Source organism: Coturnix japonica, chromosome 2 (assembly GCF_054131305.1).
Source record: "Coturnix japonica strain WE chromosome 2, WE-NBRP24, whole genome shotgun sequence".
Classification (NCBI taxonomy): Eukaryota; Metazoa; Chordata; class Aves; order Galliformes; family Phasianidae; genus Coturnix; species Coturnix japonica.
The window spans coordinates 39,409,707-39,430,318 of record NC_140664.1 but is presented as its reverse complement, the minus strand read 5'-3'; the positions used below and the strand labels follow the sequence as shown (position 1 = coordinate 39,430,318).

Below are 20,612 nucleotides of genomic sequence, written 5' to 3'. Positions count from 1 at the left end.
CCCAGCTTCTACCCTCATACTTAACACTGCAATAGATCTATCATTAAGTTCTACAAACACACATTGGAAATACCAATGCTGTTATTAAATTAAAAAATAAAAGTAACAGAAGACTTTGCTTCTTCCCTCTCATGTAGTGATAATTACTTCTGTTATTAGAAAAAGAAACTGTTGACTATGTATTAAAGCTCTAAGATGATTAGAAATGTATTAGAAATTGTTTTCCTTACCCACTAAACTCCAAGGTTCACCAGATCATTCAGCTAATAAAATAAGCCTACTTCTGTGGAAACATATGGTTGTAAATACTAACTTTTTGCAGTCCGTAGTTCTTCAGTCACAGCAGTATGTACCTATATGACTAGGCTCTTGACCCTGCTTCAATCACACTCCTCATGTGAATATTCAAGTTACTGAGAAGTAACCATCTGAGCTCATAGTGGATAAATTATCAGCAAGTGTTTGTGAGCTTTAATTCTTTCATCTGTTTTTGAGTGGATAACTTCCATAAACCCAAGGAGAAATTCAATATGAGGAAAATTTAACTTAATTTTGCTTTTGGAATTGCCATTTTCAAAGAGTAGAGAGTTCTGTGAACTTTGACATTCTTTGGAAATTAAGCTGCTCTAAAATAAAGGAATAATAAATACCACTTGTGTTCTATATTACTCTGCTGTTTAAGCAAACTAAATGTTCTACACAGAAGATTCAAACAACATTTTGTAACGACCACATTTTAATGTATCTGATAAAAATATAGAACATTTTTCCTTACAGACATGAAGTGGCACATATTTCTATCCCCAGACATAAAGCACGAACTTTCATGTATTTTTCTCTTCCAGCCAAGCTTTTATGAGGCTGTGGTGACAAACAGTGAGGTTTATTCCCTAACTTCAGCTCCAATGAGTTCAATGTTAGGCCTGAACTAGATGTCTAAAAAGGGATCAAAGAATTGAACACATCAAATTTCACTTTTGTTTGAGCAGTTTTGTCCTTTTGTATATCCATACTTCTAAGGACAAAACAGAATACCTTCTTTATTTTCAAGCTGCAGAACATTGTGAATCCTGCTTGTACTCTCTGTTCTGCAATGATGACTCTGCCATGTAACATCCCAGCTGTGGGTCCTGTCCTGGGTGGCAGTGGGGCCAGTCCAGCATGCTCCAGGTGCAGGTTATCCCCTGGCTCTCTCTGCAGAAACATTGAACTGGAGGAGCCCATCTGACTTCACAGCTCCAGTAGCATGATGCTTGCACTCTGCCATCACCTGGGCTTGTTTTGGGCTTGGACTAATACTCCAACAACATCCAACAAATCTTGCATCTGAGCAAGGTTTCGATCAAAACCTCAAGTAGGGTTAGTTAACAGCCATGTTTACAGTGCTGTGGTTTCAACTTCAGGCAGAGAAAACAAGCACTTAATGGGCAATAACTTTTTTAAGAGACTTGGCAAGTAGGGGAATGTGGGTGGTTTTTTTTTGCTATATGCTGGCTCTCATGCTGAGATTCCAAGTAATGCATTCAGTGAGAGGTTACTTTTTAAGGCCTATGCAAAATGTTTTCTCTGAGCTGAAAAACACTTCAGCTAGCATTTTAGAGCAGGATTCATGTACTAAAGCACACTACAAATTTTGCTAACAGGGCTGGTGATAGTAGAAGTCCAATGCATAGATCAGAGCTGTAGCGAGTTCCAGTTCCTCATAAGCCTCACACCACAGAAGCCTTTTTTTCTTTCTTTATTTTAAGTCTTCTGTTCACCCTGTGGACATGCTGTGATTCCCTATGTGTCTCCTTTTTAAAAGCTGTGACACAATTATTTATCTTATTTGCCCCATACTACTATAACCTTCAGCCTATATGGCTACTAGTTAGTACAGGACACACTCCAGAGAGAGGCCTGAACAGAGCACAGTTCACAGATAGGATCAGGCTCTAGAATAATGGTTCCTTTAAGCAAAAATAAACTAGTGGGGAAAGATGAGAAACATTCACAGTCAGAGCAGAGCAAGACAGCAGAGCACACAAGGATTTCTTCCCCTTCAGTTTCTCACAGAGTCAGCAAGGTTGGGCCAACATTTGGCCATCATAATACACAGTTGAGTGCATTACATTAAACCAACATCAGCTTTGGTACAAGCTAACATGCTGGGAGGTGAACTGCCACACCTGAGGAACTGGTTCACTATCACACTGGTGAGCAGCCACAGGCTGTGAGATGGGGCCGGGCTCCACAGTGATAACTTTCTAAAATGTCTCCACATTTATTTAAGCATGAGCTGTTCATTCTTCTTAGAATTGGCTAATACTAGCTAACAAAACAGGACTGAGTAAATATGGGATTCCAGCATAAACTTTATTTTTCATTCTGCATAAAATCACAGAATGTTCTGAGCTGGAAGGGAAGCTTTTGCTTTGCCCTAATTGGTTTGACTGTCTGCAGGATTCCCCTTTGAGGCGTGGTTGCGCACAGCGAACTGTGGTTAACTAGACCACGCTTCATGGCCCCGCTTTATGTCCTCTGCCTCACTCCATGCTGCGGTCACACCACAAAAGCACACAGAAATGATCTCCAGGCCATGCTGCAGGCTGCAGATGAAAACTTTGCAGCGTTCGCAGGAGGTTCAGATTTCACCCTGGCATTTTTGAAAATAGACTAGGAATGCCAGGGGTGAAATGATTTAAGATCATGCCATATTTTATTTCCTTATGTGGTTATAACCTCCAGGCAGTAAATACAGTATGCTCTTCTACTGGGTTGCTTGAAATAATTTTTTTTTTTGGCTTGTTTGAAAAATTGGCTGTGTACAACACAAATGAAACATACATGTATATAAACATGAAGATTGCTAATATTACTGCAAGTGTAAGATTTCCCACAATGCTAATCAACTACCAATTTATATATATTTAATATGTACACATATATTATATATATATATATTATACATTTTATATATGTGTATGTATGTATATATACATATATATGTATTTATTACTGAGTATGAGTCATTTATTCCAGAAATAATTCTAAATCATTTTGGTACTAGAGAAATTACTTTCTCCAGAAGTATTTCCATGTAATCAGATATAGAACAGTGATACCATTTTATTGGGTCATTTAGGACCGATAATGCAAGCAGAGTACATAGGAGCACCTCACCTTCCTAGTTCCTTAGGGCATACTCCATCTCTGTGCTTTCACCAGGGGGGCACACAGGTTCCCAGCCAGCCTGCAGCAGCACTGGTCTTGTCCCAGCCTAGCAGGGCACCATGTCAGAGCACAGTTGTTTCTCATATCAGTCTTGTGGGAATCTTCTGAGTTTCAAGGTGCTCTCTCTTTCAGCTCCAGTCATATAATTCTATGAAAGATTTTACTCCAAATGTGGTAGCATATTCTCTACAAGCTGAAGTCCAAGATGGCTAAGGGAACAAATATTATCAAAGAAGAATCCTTCCTGAGTATGATTGAACTTAGGAGATTAGAAACTGTCAAAATATTCTAGAAAAATTATTTACTTATTGGCAAAGAAGATCTTTTATTTCAGTCTAAGAGGTTGCTCTCAGAAAAGAGTTAATTACAACTAAAACTTCAGTATCACAATATTACCTATTTTTTTCACTAACATAGGAAATTAGTTTAATACATAATAAATCATCTTGAGCCAAGCAGGAACGCCATCACTCACACTTACTTCATAATCATGATCATGTTATATGTCATTGGCCACATTCACCATTTAGACAGGAAATGCTTTGAAAAATAAAAAGGAAGATGTCTCCAGAACAATTTAACTCAATTTACAGTCTTTCAAAATCTTTTGCTTGACAGCAGAGTGCTGCAGCCCTTATTCAGTCAAAATGTCTTTCACAATTAAACACTCTTGCTTCTGTAGTCATTTGTCCATGTTGAAAGTGTGCAGAAAACAATTACAGTCATAAAGACATAAATACATAATTGCTACTTATTGTTTTATAAATAACTGTAAAAGTAAAGAGTGTAACTACTTAGTGGAAAGCAACTTCTGGGAACAACTATATACACATTGGGCCTTGTATACTTATCAACTACACCCTTTTACATCAGCATAATACTACTGATTTTTTGAAAACAGCTCTTGATAGAATTGATATTAATGAAGTGAATTGAGAAACAAGCCCGCTCACCATTCTTCAAAATTTTAATATGCATGATGAAATACATTGAATTGCATAACAGTTAAGCAGAGAAAAACTTGCCATGACTATTTTCTGGTATTTTCTTGGACTGCTTTATTCAGTCAAAGCTAAGCAACAGGTAGTATCTTGTTCTGTATTTAGAGCCTCTACACTTCTGTCTTCACTATCTACCGTATCATCAACATATAAAACCACAACAAAACAGGTGAAAAAAAGTTTACCCTTTTCACTGTTTACGTTTTCCTAATGTGTTTATCATTTTCCTGATTACTATTCCCTCAAAGATGATATAAAACCCAACTCTGATTTGAAACGCTCACTTGTCCTTAATGTGGTAAAATGAAAACTAGGAGGAATGATTTAGCAAAGTAAATCTACCTCCAGCCAGTTTTACCCACACTTATTTATCTTCCTTTTTGCAGAAAACTAAATGAAAGTAACGACACTGCAATGAACATTAAACAACAAATGTATTCCATCTTCAGAAAACTGTAAAGTCTAAAAACAAGTTTTAAAAGTTTAGGATTCTTTTTCCTCCTTTTCTTCTCAGAGGCATGCAAATATGTAGCAGTCCTAAACAAGGCCAGTAGATACTCAAAAGAGCAAGGAATGTTCTGATCTGTGTTAGTGGAATGCTATGAAAACCAAGCTGCAACACGCATGGTAATGTATAAATGCTAGGAGCAATTTACTGACATGATTTCCATATACTCAAGCCCACATCTACACACACACATGCAAAATATACATTCAATTTTACTTCTACAAAGCTATGAAAGGGAACAAATTCTGTTCATCATAACAACAGTGAGTTTGTCTTCCCTGTTATCCATCAGCATATATAGCCTTTATAATTTTAAAGAAGCAAGTATTTGCAAGTATCTCTATACAAAGGTAAGGTGATCTGTAACAAAACAGAGGAAGACCCTTTTCCATGCAGTTTATGAGCTTCCCTTATTCCCACAGCATGGGTAATGTACCTCCCTAACTTTCCTTCCTTACATTTTTCTTTCCTGAGCCACCTCTTCCACCCCTCCCTGAGAAGCAGAGCCCTCTGAGAGTACCACTGTGGTTCCCTCAACAGTCATAACCACCACAGCCCTTCCAACTGCTTGACCCTTTCCTTTCACCATCACAGATAAACACACCACTCTGTTCATAAAGCTGGGATTGTTTAGCCTGGAGAAGACGAGGCTCAGGGGAGACCTCATTGCACTCTACAACTTTCTGAAGGGAGGTTGTGATGAGGAGAGGTTTGGCCTCTTCTCCCAGGCAACAAACAGGACCAGAGGAAATGGCCACAAGTTGTACCAGAAGAGGTTTAGACTGGACATAAGAAGGAACACTTTTTCTCAGAGAGTGGTTGGACACTGGAATGGCTGCCCGGGGGGTGGTGGAGTCACCATCCCTGGCAGTGTTCAAGAGGAGTCTGGATGAAGAGCTACAAGAGATGGTTTAGTGGTTTGCTCTAGCTACAGTAACAGGAGGACAGTTGGACTAGATGATCTGTAGGTCTTTTCCAACATTATGGCTCTATGATTCTATGATTCTTCTTACAAGAGATCTAAAAGGGAAGGAATATTTATATCTTAAATGTAATGAACTGGAGATGACATTTTAGCAAACCTTTCAAACAGCAGTTATCACATATGGTGCATATGGCGGCAATGTTGAGATGATTAAACGATGTTAAGGTACTGTATACTTGTACTGTGTAAGACAAAAGAAACATTGTTTGTCCAGTGCCGTTCACAACTTCTTCATGAAATTTGTAGTTGTCACAGATATCACTGGAAACTGATTAGTAAGGTATTCATAGCTAGCAGCCTCATTTAATGCCACTTTTTCTCTCTTTTTCTCATAATTCAAAATGTACTCGCTTTATGAATTTGTCACAAATGCATCTCAGTGTAGACAGCTTCCTGATTTATGTAAATCAACTTGAAAGCAGAAGCACAAATAAATTCTTTATCTGCATTTAACATTATTAATAGAAATAAAGATAATTATTTATAAAAATGTAAATAATATTTTGGTTCTAAGTTTTTTTGTATATTCATATCCTTATCATTTTCTTCCCATGAATTCTTATATAAAAGGTGTTAATGTTGGATTAATTATCAATGAGTTTAGGGAAAGACAAAAACATTTCCATGTAATTACAAAATATTTCTTCTTATTAAATGATAGTAAAAAAATAAGAAAATAGTAAGTAAATAAAAATTGCTGTTATTTCACAGGTTTTTTTGACTGAACACATTCCATTTCCATCTTCATTCGCACTATTTTTTCTTAAATTTGCACACTAGAAATGACAAGAATTGCTGTTACACCTTGGGTATACTACTGCCACAAGAAAAACTACGGTAAATGATAGAGAAAAGGGCAATAGTTGAAAACTTATGCTACAACCTTTCTTTGAGAATAAGAAGGGCAATTATTTGGTACTGATACAGTAGGCATGTATTTACACCACCAGGGTTTCTTGTTTGCTCTTGAAACTGACTCTTCAAACAGGTATCTGCCTCAAGTTCCTATCAAGGCAAAGTAGTTCGTGCCTGATAGCATCCTCTCCTTTTCTGGATCCAGTCCAATGCATATTGAAGTCATCAGAAAATAAATAAATACATAAATCTCTGGCTTGAGCAAGAGGTTAAACTGGGCTTTCTTGGGTTTATGGTATAGCCCTGGGTGAGACACAAGCCATCTGTCCCATGATTAATTTGTCTGTTTGCTACCTTTCAATATTACAGCAAGCCAAGTTAATACTGCATTTGGAGTGTGTAATTCTTTTATGCTGTATTTCAAGGAGTTCAAAGCAAAGTCTTATTTTACGTACCTGTGTATAATTATAAAACTGAGATCATAATACTTTAGAAGCAGATAAAATCAGTAGGGTACAAAAGGATATTACAAAGCTGTTGTGCTATGCTTTTTTTCCTTCCTACTAGATAATTAACTTTCTGTTTACTGTATTATCTAAAGTAAGGACTGTGTAAGATGGTGACTGGCTGACAAAGAGTAATAGTAATAATATTCATGATATTTACATTTTTCCCTTATGATGTTTAAAGTTATGATACATGATACATGGATGACACAATACTGCATTATTGTTTTTTTTTCTGGTTTTGTTCTATAAAGAAAGAAAGAATTAACTGCATTTCTGATATGAGAAAAAATATCATAAGCTAAGGTTTTTCTATCAGCATGCATTCATTTTTAGGCAGGAAAGCTTAAATTGTTGAGCAAATTCATAGGAAGATTACATAATAAAATGTGAGCTTACAAGTCTTCATTTTGGCATAAACAAAGGACAGCAACAGAAAAAGCGAAAAAAAAGAAAAAGTTGCAGAAACAGCTTGAAAATCTTATATTCTACATGCTTTTTCTATATAAGATACACCATCTGTAGTGGTTCTGAAGGAAGCCTAGCTCACTAATTATCAGATATAGGCAGTAAGCAAAATGTGTTTAAGGCATTAAACACAAGCTAAACACATGTGATTGCTACTGTTATCAAGTCAGAAAATAAATATTTGGTAATTTTTGAATGTCTTTCCTCTTCATACAAAGATCACGAAAGATACAACTTTTGATATCCTGAAGGATTTTTAATATTTCAGAAAAATATTCATCAGGAGGGGGTTTCTTATGAAAAAATGTTTGCAGACTAGTTGTTAACTTGTTGATTGGGGTCTTCACTATGATGTTACAAACCCAAGCTGAATCCATATTTTCAGAAAATCAGACAATTCATGGAACCAGGCTTGATAACCAGTTAGTATTTAATTGTTTTTACAAAGTGGACTGAGATTAGAGGGACGTGAGAAAATAAGCAAAGGAAACATTTAAACTTTGTTTCCAAAAACCCACTGCAGGTGTCCTTGTGAATTCCTGAGATGCGCTGAAGGTGGGTAATGGCAGGAGACTGAACTGACTAAATGTGTGTTTACTACATAAATACAAACTTCTGAGCTTGGAATTTAGTTTTGTTCTGCAGAGATTTGATCAGAAGTTGATGGATGCCTTATTCTAAACCAGAAGCCTGTATTTGATCAGATTAATATTGCCCTGTGTGGAACAACCATATCTACTCTATTTCCACTGAATACAGATGGTGACCCTAGATATCCTGCGTTACTCGCTCAGGTGCAGATGTCACAGACATGAAAATTTGGACTGAATGTGAATTGAATTTTTGTGACATTCATTCATATGTTAGACAAGTCTAATAAAAGGGCCTGAGTAAGGTACAGTATAAAATAACCAACTAAATAGGCTACTTTCTTGGAACATGAAAAAAAATGAGATATTTCTTCTGAATTACTCAAAGCAAGGTCTGAAATCTCACTGTTTTACATTCTTGCAAACTGTATTAATTACAGGTCTACAATAGTCAATATTCTACTGCAAATAGTATTTAAGACTTTGGAAGATCCTCTTTTCATTCAAAGTACAGTGCAGGATTCGTTTGAAAAATCTCTGATAATTCAAAGGAATGGAAAAAATATCTTGTTCATTTTAGTCCCACATCTTTGTTTGCTAAAGCTTGCACCTCTAAAGAACATTTGAACATCTAATCCTTTTGAGCCATATAGGGAAATGTATAAGCAGAGCTGGAGTAATTTAAGTGGGAGTTATCTTGCTTTACACATTCATAATGCTTTTTGCTATCTGCTTAACATGGCACATGTTTATCTGGCCCCTTGGCACATTAATTGAAGCAGCCTTAAATTGCCTTTGAATTTTTTAGCCTTACAACATGAAGGTTAAATTCAGAGATGCTAAATAAGATAAGTAAGGAACACAGTTTGGATCTTGAGAGATTTACATGCCTGGAAATTAGATAAATGCATTACTTCCAGTGTTATTTCATCTCACAACTACAGTTATTTTAAATTTACATAAAACTTAATTCCTGAAGGTGGCAGTATCACAAGCAATTCTATATATAGCCTTCAGTGCATGCAGAAATCCATAACATCACCATACAATTATAAGTGTTAATTTAACAGTAGTGCAACATATGGCCTATGAACATGTATAATTGAGAGTACATTCTGTGCTAGCATTAGGTTAGAGGTCTTCACTAGGAATTTTCAGTAACTTTCCTCTGAGATGTAAAACATGAAAAGAACATCCTTTTCCTTTGATGTCTTTTAGCAGTTCATGCCACTGTTCTTCATTAATTATCATAAGAATTGTATAACAGAAATGGTGATTTTTTAAAATACTTTTCCCGCCCAAATCTTTGTTTTAAAAAGACTCTTTTACACAAAACATACATATTAAAAAGTCAAAACATAGGTACACTCTGATCTCTGTTGAAAATCTCTGTGCCTCTTCAGAAACTAAAATGAATTCAGTAGTTCTGAAAGTGTTTTTATTTTACCTTACTATTCATAGTCAGTAGCTATGTCTGTATAGGTGAACTGAAGTGAACTTTAAGTGAACTGAAAAGAGCCAAAGAGAGGAAGATGTACAGGCCACTCCTGCAAAGAATCTCACTCTGTCCCCAAAGGAACATCAGCTTGACTCCATTTTCCTCAGAAAATGAAGGCTCTTTGGAGAGGGTGAGTCCAGCTTTTCCTGCATGGAAAAACAAGGCAAACCACTTCATGCAAGCTGGCATTGCCACATGGAGGTAAAGCAGAGTGTGGGCATGTTTCCAGGTGGTTCCTCCCAGAAGAAAAAGTTTGCATTATTTCTTAATAATGGCTACACTGGAATGCTGCAAACTAGCCCTCAGTTCATCCTCGCCATCATCCAGTATGTGCAGTGCATTTTCCAGTTGAGCAGGACCTGTTGCTACTGGCACACAGGCCTCTCTCTCCTTCTCTGATCCGGAGCAATGGCCGCCAGGTGGAGGTCAAGGAGAGGGCCCTGTATCCCCTGACCCAAAAGGCTTCCTGCTCTGTCACAGGGCATCTCCACAAATCATAGATTTTTAAAGTAGAAAAGGAGAAAAATGCCCAAAAATGTTTAAACAGCGAGAATTATATTTTTAAAAATAATAAATATTTAACTATTTAAATAATAAATACTTACCTGCTCATCACATGGTTTCCACATTAAACTCCTCTGGAGGGTTTGCTTGTGTCTTGCTCAGCCTTGCCTCTGTCAGGGATTAGACAGAGAGCTTGTGTTTCCCTCATGTTGGAACCCAGATTCTCTGCATTTCCATATCCTCCATCATCTAGCACTTCCCAAACCTGACTGAACTAGCCTAGGTGAGTCCCACGGGGCAATACTTCAAAAGACTTTTTTCTGCTTAATGTTAGTGTTACAATTTACCCTCATTATTTTTAGCTCTTACAGAGAACATTCCCCAGTTTAACAGATAAGCCAGGAAGACTTTAGATAGCTCTTTGAAACTGTGTATTTAACCTCAGTAAAGATAGTTATTGAACATTATATGCTGCTACGGCATCTCCAAAATCAGCCAAGCTGAAAATGACACCGGTGTTAGCAGTCTGTTATTTTATTGAGGTGTCCCTGATGCAGCTTGTTTTGAATTGTGTATTAAAAAAAAAGGAGAATAGCAGTTCTCTCTGGCACAGATGCAGAAATCTACTGTACTGCCTGTGGCCTCAGTCCTACCAAGGCTGAATTAGCTCATCTCTGCTGTGGTTGGACTATAGCTGGTATTGTGGCTTGGGTTTTGTTTTCACTGGGGCCATTATGCACTCCAGACATGCTTGCAGACTGAGAAAATAAAGTGATATGTTGGAGTGTATTGGAAAGAAAATGGAGGTGGCTGAATAGTATTACTTCAGCAACAGCAAGTATTACTTGCATGCCATTCTGAATAATCACCAGCATAAAGAATAACGATTACAACAAGAGTCAGAAAAATATAACACAGAGCAAAAGTTAAACCAAATGGTAATGAATCCTGTGATCCTCCACTAACTCTGAAGTAGACACAGTGAAGTCCTGAGTATAATCATATATCTAAACAAGATAGCACCCATATGAGGGAGAGTCCCCTCCAGACTCTCAGGAGCACAGCTTGTCCCAAGCACCCTTCTTGCAGAGGCAGTTAGTCTGTCTCCTGCCCCGTGGCCACTCTTCCCTGGTGACCATACCAGAGCAGGAATCCCAGTTCTGTGCTTCCTTCCACCCCTTTTTCTCTGGAAAGCAATACTTTCAAGAATCTTTTTTCCTAATTTCTACCTCTAGCTTCCATCCAGGTTATGGGTGTGTATGCCATATTTGTTTGCACGCCATTTACATCTAGCTGAACAATTTAAAAGTGATTTTTCTATCAGGGAAAATGTCCATGCAAATTTTACACTGAAAGCACTGAAGCCTCTCCAGCATTGCTATGAAGATTAAAAGGTAAAAGTCTTTATCAAAAGATAAATGGAAATGTACAAAATCTTTCTGTCATCAGTAGAAAATTTCACCATTACATCCTGTTTCTGTGCCTCCAAAAATATTCTGTGTTTTTCTGACAATATGGAAGTGGCTGGAATTCATCACAGAGATTTTCTTCAGTCAAAATTATTAACAGCACCTGATGTGCATAGACACTGGAAGTGCACGTCTGTGCTTGATGATCTTATACATGTAAACAGATACTTTCAATGAGCAAATATTTCATTATATTAATTTACAAAGACCAGTGTGTGCTACACAGGGGTTTATGTGTCCTAAAGCATGTTTGCACTTCTGCTTTTGTGTAGTTTACGCAGACAAAGCCTCTAAATGAAGCGTTTCACTTGTATCTGGATTTCCGATTGTTAAGTAGATATTGGGCCTTCATGGGAACCAAGAGCTTCAGAAAATGTTTTATAAATCAGGATGACTTGGATTGGGAGTTTACTTTGGCTTCTGTCCAAGGAGAAAGATCCAAGAGAGCCAATTACACCTCCACACCCAGTTAGAAAGTCTGCAGGTATTAAGTTGTTTGTTAAGTAGAGTCATTGCGTTAGTAATTTTAACTGTGTTTGTTCTTTGCGGAAGGCAACAGGCTTTTCCAGATCGTTTCAAAACATGGCCAGGCAAAACTTGATCTTATTAAAGCTAAGTTTCCACACAAGCTTTTGCTTCTTCCTTCTCTGGTCTTCCCTATACTTTCCAACCAAAATTATTAATATAAAATATTCTGTAAACTATTTATTTTAACAAATATTTATTTCTTATAATGCATGAGAATCCTTTATTTTAAAGAGAACAAGAAAATTCTCAGTGTCCACAGCAGATTCCTTTGCCTCCTTAGCCTGTCTTTTTATGGTTATTATTTTACTTTTGCACCTCTCTCTTGCAGAAAAGTTCTGCTAATCTTATTAAAAATAAATAAATAAATAATTTTTAAAAAAAGTAAGAAAGTAAAGAAAGTAAGAAAGTAAGTAAGAAAGAAAGAAAGATGCTTGCAAAAGATCATTAAATCAGATACATGCTCATTAAGCTTCCTTAGACTACTACGCGAAATGTTTCAGGTTCACTACTCAAAGCTGAAGCTCAATTCTGAACAAGCCTTTTTATAGATGTGTGGTCAAAAAGTAAAGATGACCAAGTAACTGTAGTAATAATCATATGTTTCAGTTCACGCTATAGTACTATACTAGGAAAATGCTCTTGGAACTTCTGAATGAGTGAAAAGGTTTAAAGCTGCTGTCTTTCCTCTGCAATAGCAATGAAACTTCCTAACTAGCATCAGTAAAGTGCAAGACATGCTTCAACTCACAGAGTTATAACTGAGGGTAGAGTTTAGTTCAAAGGATGTTATACCCTACAAGCCTAGCTTGTTCCTCTGGCTCAGTGAGACTTCTTATATGAGGAGGGAAAACAGGATTTGGTTTTGCAGAGGGAAACATTGCTTGAACTCTTACCATATTAAACCACAGTGTAATCCAGACGACGTCTGTTATGCAGGAGTATGCAGATCTTAGCAAGAGTAATCTTCCTGGCAGAGAACTCCAACGCAATGCAGTGACTTCAAACCTCCCATATATTATGGTTTCCGCAGACTACTGGCATATCTTGGTGAGAGGTGCAACTGTAACAATTGGATGCACAGGAATTGCAGGCACAACTCTCTTCGTTTACATTTGCCTTGCTTACCTCTGTGAAAATTCTGTGCAGACTGCTGTCTTAGGGAGCTCAGCTGCTCCTCAGGCTCCATAACTGTTATCAACACAGGCTGAGGCAGTCTCTGCTAGCTCTCTGAATGACTCAGATTCTCATGCCTATGTCTCCAAATATGCTCAAAAACAACATATTTCAACTCACATACATTTTCTAGGTTCAGCTGCCATTGCTGTGGATTGTGATTCATTTCCAAGTTTGACACACACAGATGCCCCTTAGTTGAATTTTTTATCTGCAATTGATGAGATAGACCTTCTTTTGCCTTGTTTTATCTCTGTAGAATTTGTCACAAATTCAACCTAAGCTTGTTTGCAATAAGTGGATTGGTAACATTCAAACATAGAGTAAGCCTTGGGACTTCTTTTTCAGTCAGTCCTTCAAACGCTTTGAAACTGTCTTATGTTCAAAGCAATAAAAGACCTGTGGAGCACGGGCTCAATGGAATGTGTGGTATTCATTGTCTCTGGAAGCTTACAAATCCTTCCTAATGAATCAGAGCTACAAAGTGATGAAGTCTTTCACATCAGAAAGAAAGAGGCTCAGAAGACAAAAAGCCTCTGCAGTTACACAAGTTACTCAAAATCTCAAGTTCACCAAACACAGATTTACTCCTTCAGTAAAATGTTTTCCTACCTAGACATCAGCACAGTCTTTGACACTGTCTCCCACAGTATTCTACTGGAGAAGCTGGCATCCTGTGGCTTGGACAGGTACGCTCTTTTCTGGGTAAAGAATTGGCTGGATGGCAGGACCTAGATAGTGGTGGTAAATGTAGCCACAAGTAGTGTTCTCCAGGGCTTGATACTGGGGTCTGTTCTGCACCCCCAGTAAGTTTGTAGATGACACCAAGATGGGAGGAAGTGTCAATCAACCTTGGGGGTAGAAAGACCCATCTGAGGGCCTGGACAGGCTAGATAGCTGGGCTGAAGCCAATGGGATGAAGTTCAACAAGACCAAGTGCTGAGTCCTGCACTTTGGCCACAACAATCCCAGGTAATGCAACAGGCCTGGGGCAGAGTGGTTGGAAGAATGTGTGGAGAAAATGAACCTGGGGGTTCAGGTGGGCAAGAAGGCCAATGGCATTCTGGCTTGTATCAGAAATAGTTTTGCCAGCAGAGAACGGAAGAGATCATCCCTCTATACTCAACCCTGGTAAGGCCACACCTCAACTACTATGTTCAGTTTTGGGACCCCCACGACAAGAAATACATTGATGCCGTGGAGCGTGTTCAGGGAAGGGCAAAAAAGCTGCGAAGGGTCTGGAACACAGGCCTTAAGATTGTTGAGTCTGGAGAAGAAAAGGCTCAAGGGTGACCTTATCACGCCCTACAACTTCCTGAAAGGAGGCTGTGGCAAGGTAGGAGTCAGCCTCTTCTCCCATGTAACTTGCAATGGGATGAGAGGGAATGAATTTGAGTTGCAGCGGGGAAGATTTAGGTTGGATAGTAGGAAATACTTCTTCTCCAAGAGAGTGGTCAGGCACTGGAATGGGCTGCCCAGAAAGGTGGTGGTGTCTCCATCCCTGAAGGTGTTCAAGGAACATTTAGATGCTGTACTGAGGGACGTGGTTTAGTGGGAAATATTGGTGATAGGTGAATAGCTGGACTGGATGATCTTAAAGGCCTTTTCCAACCTTGGTGATTCTCTGATTCTATGATTCTTAATTCCAGAATAATTTATAATAACTATAGAAAAGGACAGTATTTTCCATTTAATAGATAGGTTAAGCACAGAAGCCAAAATGTGAATATATTCTTGACTCCAGGTTGCAGAGGTAGAGTAAAGGGAGAGGGAATGAGGCATGAGTACAATGAAACCATGCAATTTTCCTTCTCAGTTTTTGGAAGAAAGGTCATTCAACATTGTTTTTATCATCATACTATGCAGAATAACTTTTCTAAGTGGGTAAATACATTTAGAGTAGATTTCTTCAGAGAGATGGAAAGCCAGCTCACTGTAGGCCTCTGTCTGATGCTCTGACATGCTAAATTTTGTCACTCTGCACTCCCTCTATAGTCACTGGGAGGAGATGAGCGTCTCCACCAAGGAAATCAGATCTTGGACGCTCTGATTCATCTTCCACAGGTGATTTCCTCTCTACTGACTGAACAGGGAGTATGTGCTCTTACTTGATTTTCTCAAGTTAGTTGCATAAAGCTGAGGGAATAAAGGATTCCTCCAGACTAGCCAGGGTATGCTAGTATATTTTTCTCTCTTTGTTCTTCCTCCTGGAAAGCAAGTTATGTTGAATTTGTATTTAAATACCTGTATTTCTTTCCGCATATGAAAGAAAAAGAAAAAAGAAAAAAGAAAAAAAAAGAATGAAACAAAAAAAAACCAACAACTATGAGGCTCAGGATGATATCCTTTTTCCAAAGAAACAGTTAGAATGTTTTATTATTATTCTCAAAAGCAATGAGACTTTTAGGAGTGCTTTGTGGTCAGTTGACCCCTTTCCTCTTTAGCCATAAATCAAATGCTAGAATTTTCAGCCTTACTGATGTGCCTAGTTTAGATGGTAGGAGTGAAAAACCCACCTCCTTGTCAGATGTATTCGTTGCTTTTCTGGGTTGTTGACTTTCTGCCTTTGGGAAGAAGGAAGATCTAGGGATTGTTCTTTGAATGTTTGCATAAGAAGAAAAGGAGAAGGGAGAGAAAGAAGTCTGTGGCCCGCTGTGTGGGGAAATTATGGAGAGTAGAAAGAAAATGGCATAGGACTGTTTGGTTATGGAGTCTACAGTCCTCTCGTCAATCATTCCTACAAACAAAACAAGTTACTTGGAGTTTGTAAATAGTTGTTGTGCAGCTTTCTCACTTCTCCACTCTCAAAGTCTACTGTTGGTAGTAGATAATCGGCCATATAGACATTTAAATTGAATTGCACAGTTCAGATGCAAAGAGAACAGAAATGTGGAGCTCTTGATTAAAAGATGGAGACTGCAGCTGAGGAAAAAATCTTGCAGTTGGGGTTGTCTTCTCCTAGAAGGAGAAGAGATTCAAAGAAAAAAGCAAAGAGTAGTCATTGCAGGAGCTGCTGATGTTACTGCTTGTGACATGGAGAAGGCCACGTGCCATAAATACTTGTGTGAGGGGAAGATTTTGACATTAGAAGACTCTAAACATGATAAACTCAGAATCTGGATCTATATTCTAGAGATAAACAGTCTATACGAACTGTGCAAATTTTTAAGGTGGAAATACAGTACGTATTAAATAAATAACCAAGGAAAGTGATGGAATACCCAGCAAACAATGTCTTTAAGTCAAGACCATGCATTTCTTTGAATTATGTACACTAGTTATATTTCTGAATTCTGTACTTTCGAATCCATGGCAAATTCAATTATTATAATGGTTTCCTCTAGCCTTAAAAAAACATGCACTTCTTGCTTTGGTGTAGCAACCTAACACAGCAGGTTGAGGGGAGAATGAATTTATCACACCAACCTATACTACTGCTCTTCAAACCACACCCCAAAGGAAAGGTGATGGAGAAGAAATTGGTGCAGTAGGTTAATGAAAGGCAACAGTGACCAATGCAAACAAAGAATTCATCTATATTGTTCTCTGTCCTTGCACCATTCACCAAAAAAAAGCAACCATGTGAAAAAGCTTGTACAAATCAAATACAAAGCTTGTGTACTACAGATTACTATTTTGCAGATATTTGAAAGTTTTCCAGGTCTCTTCCACCTCTGTAAAAACTGGATAAACCTGCAATGCATACTTTTCTGGGATAAAGAATCAAATCTGGAGACACTTAGGAAAATGCGGAGGTTTCAATGATGTATTCTCAACTAATTTTGAACTTACAGCAAAATCAGTTTTCAAAATGTTAGTTTTCTCCAAGCAAATCAGAAATTCCAAGTTTGTGCCAACAACTATAAATACATCATTTTGTGATTCAGCTACTTCTAGAGATCAGCAGCAAAGGGCAGCAAAAGTAGAATCTGTAGTGCAGGCTATTTACTTTAACCTGATAAATGTGATAAATCATGACTGGAGTTTAACAGGATTCTTAGAAACATATTCAAGAAAAAACTATTTCAGCTCTTAATCTATGCATTTCAGTGACCCAGGTTCATAGAAGAAAAATGACAGCCTGCTTTTTGCTTTCTTAATAATTTCTGTACTAAACTACTGGCCATGTGTATTTCTCAGCAGTTTCCAAAATCCAGCTATACCAGTAGTGTTGGTTGCTTTATTAGCCTTCTTATATTTTTTGACAGCGGCTAAGAAGGATATTAGGTTGTTTGAAAACGTCTTCTTTATGCAGAAAGAACCAACACCGTTCATAACACCCAAAATTCCCTTATAAGCTTATTGTAGGTGCCTAGTCTCATTATACATAATATTCAGAATTATTTATCTTAGCATAAATTTTTTCTTCGTTTACTTTTTACAAAATTTTTACATATATTTCTTTCTCCCATGTTCCTTTCAAGTCTAAAATGTCTAAGCAAAGGAGTGGGAAGCAAAGGGACTATCTCTTGTAGGCAAAATAGCATATTCCTGCATAGCATGCAGGATTGTATGCATTGCTTTCTCACTCTGTAGTTAACCTAAAGGCAACACTTCACTGCAGCATGCCTATTGCTCATGCCTCTCTATTGCTCATGGCAGACTTGCACATCTCTGATACTCAACTGAAATGGCAGATGAGGCATTCTGACTTGTTGGAGTGCTGCTTATCGCCTCAGATGTGAAGTACTGAAACTATTTATCAGTTTCCCCAGTGACTGGTTGTTTACCTAGGTGTGTGCCTGTACTCAGTGCACCATAAGACCACACCTCTCTGTTCTCACCACTCTCATTCCCTGCATAATTATATGTGCACTGTCATACTCTTGAGAAACCAAGTAGACTTTTTTTTTTATGGTTGAGGCATCAATTTTATATCTAACAATGACAAAGATGTTTAGCGCGTTTAATCTTTGCTTCTTCTGACAACATCCCTTATTCATCACAGCCATAAAGGCATAAATTATCAGTAATGATTTTTATTTTCAGAGCAAACTGCTAGTGTTAAATCCAAAATTTGGAAACTTATGCTTGTTCTTAATACTTGTCTTTTCCATCTTAGCTTCACTTTCTCACCCTATATGCATGAAGAAACCCAAATGGTTTTAAAGTATCTTGAAAGACCAGTAAGAACAATCATTGGTCACTGGTATGTCTTAGATTTTTTTATTGTATTGTGTGTGGTATTGTTCTCTTCAGGTCTGTGTTAAGTACATTCCTAGCTGAGGAGTACTGTTGCTGAAATGATAAATGGAGGAGTAGGAATGACCTCATCTGAATTCAGCCAAATAGTAGACAATATTGTCTGAAGTTACACAGATGTCTCACTATCATTTGGCAGATGCAAGGTATTCATACGTTCTTATTACTTCCATTAATTTCTAAAGATATGTCCAAGTTCACTGTCATATTTTATGCATGCATTAAATTTGACAGAAAATCAGTAATAACACCTGAAATAATCTGTGTGTCTTTCATAGCAGTGAAGAGGGCACCAGAAGTGGAAGCTCAAGGGCTTTGCAGAGGTCAGAGAGGTGAAGATCCCAGAGACAGGTGTTTGTGCAGGACATACACAACGTCTGTCTTCCTGAAAGAAACCTCCAAAAAATACCATAGGATTCAGCAGCAGTTGATGCTACTGAGGATGCATGGCAGGCGCTGAAGTAAGCGGTCCAGTTTGGGATTTGTACAACTCTAGCATGGACCACTTTGTCTAGCAAACATACACAGGTTGTTGATCAAATGGCATCAGTTACTGTAGACCTACTGGCTTCATTCAGAAAAAAATCTTCCCTATAGCTGTAACTCTTCATACAATGTTAAAGGCAGTGCTGCATTGACAGAGATGCATCTTTCCAACACTTTAAGAATTTGGAGTTCAGAAGCACAAACATTAGTTCATGTTCTGTGTATTCTGCAAATAAATTTTCACATCAACATTTTTCCACTGAAATAATAAAAACAATAAGTCTTTAAAGGGGAAAAATAACTGCAGAGGGAAAAAAATTAAATTAAAAAGTAAGAAAATATTGTTTCATGTTGAGGTCTAATCACTGTTTTTTTCTGGATTAAAGTCTCTTCAGAAGTGCAAGAATGTAAGCTGCCCAGAACTGGAAATAAGTGAAATATCAGGAAACGTCTTCAATTGTCAACTCATTTTCTCCCCCTGCTTCCACTGTCACATACTGTGTGTCTCTGAGTAGGAGAAGAGCTTCCTAGATTCAGGATGGCTGGAGACTGCATGGATCCAAACCTACTGAAATTAAGTTAAACTATCAAGCTGAGATTCGAATCAGGGGTCAGCTGCAAAACCTCAAGAAAAGGCTAAGAGTGTAAATGGCCTAAATTACTTAGCTGCCCAGAAGGGCACCCAAGACCAGCTTATTTCTCGCCTATCTCCAAAGAACAAATCCCTGCCGTGGGCACACTACTGTCTAAACCAATTCCTCGATTACCCAGATTGACAGGTAGAAATGTATTTCTGCCACACTGTAGTGGAGCAGGTTTTCAGTTCCCTTCACATCTGTATGAGCAAAGGAAGCGAGGTAAGAGGAACATCTCACTCAGTGAACAGGGGCAGATTGTCATCTCTAAATACCGGAAGCTGTGGTGGCTGTGGCAAGTGTTATCTGGGAAAACTGATGGCGCACAACAGAAAGAAAGGATTTTCAAGTGACATACTGAAAAATGCATTATTTAAACTGGAGAGCAATAAGAACTGAAACTTTGTCAGAGGGACAATATCTTTCTTCCATGTTATGTTGACCAAACTAGAAAATTAGTCTGCTGATCAAGAAGAAAAAAAACACAGTTTATTTTGAAATGCTAGAAGGACACAAGTAGAACACAGAACTATGTAACAAACCTAAATATCTGCACTGTGTACACAATTAATGGAAATTAATAGGTGAATGAGTATGTAAGGAGTATTTAAAAAGAGAAGCTTCAGTAAATGCCGAAGCAGCTGTTTGCTTGCACAAAATTTCATTTGCACTATGTAATGCTGGTAATTGCTTCCTTCTAATTAGACTTGTAATAGGTACCCAACCCAGTCTAGATGTTCTTCAGCGACTTGTCTGAGATGTCCATGGGCCAGATTGCAACAGGAGATAACATGACCAATAGAGCAACATGCAACAAGCCTGTCTGTAATTAAATGACCTGTGCAGGGGCTGTCACATCTTCAGTTCATGTACAGTTTGTAACTCAGGCCCACATAAACCCCTCCTGACTAAGTGTCCATCCAATGAAGGCACTAGGGCAAGAAGCATAAGGTTAGAAGCTCAGTCATTCTGACTTCCAAAACAGACAAAA

The 20,612-nt window shown here is 38.0% G+C and overlaps 1 long non-coding RNA gene across 1 annotated transcript; it reads left to right on the top strand.

Annotated features, from left to right (window-relative positions):
• Positions 1–13,824: 13,824 nt before the first annotated feature.
• Positions 13,825–18,901, top strand: LOC146761781 (uncharacterized). The gene is made up of 3 exons (XR_014943700.1): positions 13,825–13,987; positions 18,361–18,447; positions 18,779–18,901. It is a non-coding gene; the product is annotated as an uncharacterized LOC146761781 (long non-coding RNA).
• Positions 18,902–20,612: the final 1,711 nt, after the last annotated feature.